The sequence below is a fragment of the Podarcis muralis genome, chromosome W (genome assembly GCF_964188315.1).
Source record: "Podarcis muralis chromosome W, rPodMur119.hap1.1, whole genome shotgun sequence".
NCBI lineage: Eukaryota > Metazoa > Chordata > Lepidosauria > Squamata > Lacertidae > Podarcis > Podarcis muralis.
The window spans coordinates 9,977,343-9,979,899 of record NC_135674.1 but is presented as its reverse complement, the minus strand read 5'-3'; the positions used below and the strand labels follow the sequence as shown (position 1 = coordinate 9,979,899).

Genomic DNA, 2,557 nt, shown 5'->3' with positions numbered 1-2,557 from the left:
CAGCCCCCCGCGACCCTCTCCCAGGTGACGCGCGCCTATGGCAGGAGCCTCCATAGCCGAGCGTCACCTCTCCAGCCGGGAAAGCGCGTGCGGGGCTAAAGCAGCCCCCCGCGACCCTCTCCCAGGTGACGCGGGCCTATGGCAGGAGCCTCCATAGGCGCCCGTCACCTCTCCAGCCAGGAGAGCGCGCGCGGGGCTAAACCAGCCCCCCGCGACCCTCTCCTGGCTGGAGAAGTGACGCGCGCCTATGGCAGGAGCCTCCATAGGCGCCCGTCACCTCTCCAGCCGGGAGAGCGCGCGCGGGGCTAAACCAGCCCCCCGCGACCCTCTCCTGGCTGGAGAAGTGACGCGCGCCTATGGCAGGAGCCTCCATAGGCGCCCGTCACCTCTCCAGCCGGGAGAGCGCGCGCGGGGCTAAACCAGCCCCCCGCGACCCTCTCCCAGGTGACGCGCGCCTATGGCAGGAGCCTCCATAGCCGAGCGTCACCTCTCCAGCTGGGAGAGCGCGCGCGTGGGGCTAAAGCAGCCCCCCGCGACCCTCTCCCAGGTGACGCGCGCCTATGGCAGGAGCCTCCATAGGTGCGCGTCACCTCTCCAACCGGGAGAGCGCGCGCGGGGCTAAAGAAACCCCCCGCGACCCTCTCCCGGCTGGAGATGTGACGCGCGCCTATGGCAGGAAACTCCATAGGCGCCCGTCACCTCTCCAGCCGGGAGAGCGCGCGCGGGGCTAAACCAGCCCCCCGCGACCCTCTCCCAGGTGACGCGCGCCTATGGCAGGAGCCTCCATAGCCGAGCGTCACCTCTCCAGCCGGGAGAGCGCGCGCGGGGCTAAAGAAGCCATAGCCCCGCGACCCTCTCCCAGCTGGAGAAGTGACGCGTGACTATGGCAGCAGCCTCTGAAGGATGCACCGAAGCCTGGCGTGGGGGGGGGGGGCGGAGAGACCTTCTCCCCGCGCCAGCCTTCGGATGGCTGTCCTGAAGACTTGGGGTGGGAGAAGGGTTTTCCTTCCCACCGCCAACATTCAGAATGCTGTTCTGAATGTTGGCGGTGGGGAGGAAAAACCCTCCTCCCACGCAAGCCCCGGGAACAGAGGGAAAGCGCTGCGCGCCTTCCCCTCTGTTCCCGTACCTGTGCTGAAGGCTTGCGGTGGGGAGAAAAGCCCTTCTCCGCACCGCCAGCCTGGCAAGCGGTTTCCCTAGGAACGCATTAATTGATTTTCAATGCATTCCTATGGGAAACCGTGCTTCGCAAGACGAAAAACTCGCAAGAAGAAAAAACTTGCGGAACGAATTAATTTCGTCTTGCGAGGCACCACTGTATATCTTTCTGCCACTTCTTGAAACAGTCCATCTTGTCCACAATCTGCAATGTCTGAAACAAAAATAACATTCTCGGCAATACATTCATCTTGATGACAGCAATTCGGCCTAACAAGGAAAGTCTCAACCTTGACCATATTTCTAGATCTTTCTTTACTTCTGTCCAGCATTTATCATAGTTGTCTTTAAATAAGTTCACATTCTTAGATGTTAAATTAATCCCCAGGTATTTCACTTTCTTTGCTACCACCAAACCTGTTTCAGTCTGAAACCTCTCTTTTTCACCATTTGTTAAGTTTTTCTCCAAAACTTTAGTTTTCTGCTTGTTCAATTTAAAACCTGCTACCTGACCAAATATTTCAATTAATTCTAAAACTCTTTTTGTACTAGTGTCTGGCTGTTGCAAAGTCAATACTAAGTCATCTGCAAATGCCCTCAGTTTGTATTGTCTGGCTCCGACCTGGACTCCTTTAACCAGCTGGTCCCCTCTAATCATATTTAACAGAACCTCCAGGACCGAAATAAAAAGCAATGGGGATATTGGGCATCCCTGTCGTGTTCCTTTTTCTATAGGTATTTCTTCCGTAACCACATTGTTAACAATTAACTTTGCTTTTTGTTCAGAGTATATTGCACCTATACCGTTCTCGAAACCTTGGCCTACCCCCATCCCTTGGAGATTCTTCTTCATAAAACTCCAGGAAATGTTATCAAAGGCTTTCTCCGCGTCCACAAAAATTAGCACAGCCTTCGTATTAATGTTCACTTCTAAGAATTCCATAATGTCTATTATATTTCTCACATTGTCAGACATATGTCTCCCTGGAAGAAAGCCAGCCTGGTCTTTATGAATCTCTCCCACCAACACTCTCTTTAGTCTTTTTGCCAAAATGTCTGCAAAAATTTTATAATCCACATTAAGTAGTGATATAGGGCGGTAGTTTTTAACCTGGTTCTTTTCAGTCTCAGTTTTCGGTATAAGTGAAATAAAAGCTTCTTTCCACGACTCAGGTGCCTTTTTCCCCTCCAGAATTTCATTACAAACCTCCTTTAATGGTTGTACCAGCCATTCCTTCAACGCTTTGTAATATCTAGCAGTCAAACCATCTGGTCCTGGAGATTTTCCCAGTTGCATATTCTGAATGGCACCCTCTATTTCTTGTCCAGTTATTTTCTCATTCAAAATCATTTTGCTTTGTTCTGAAATTTTTTGTAATCCGTATTTCTTAAGGAATTC

General features: G+C 52.3%; 1 long non-coding RNA gene across 1 annotated transcript; it reads left to right on the top strand.

Annotated features, from left to right (window-relative positions):
• Window positions 1–662: 662 nt before the first annotated feature.
• On the top strand, window positions 663–1,086 carry LOC144326273 (uncharacterized). Its single transcript, XR_013391466.1, has 2 exons — window positions 663–757; window positions 863–1,086. It is a non-coding gene; the product is annotated as an uncharacterized LOC144326273 (long non-coding RNA).
• Window positions 1,087–2,557: the final 1,471 nt, after the last annotated feature.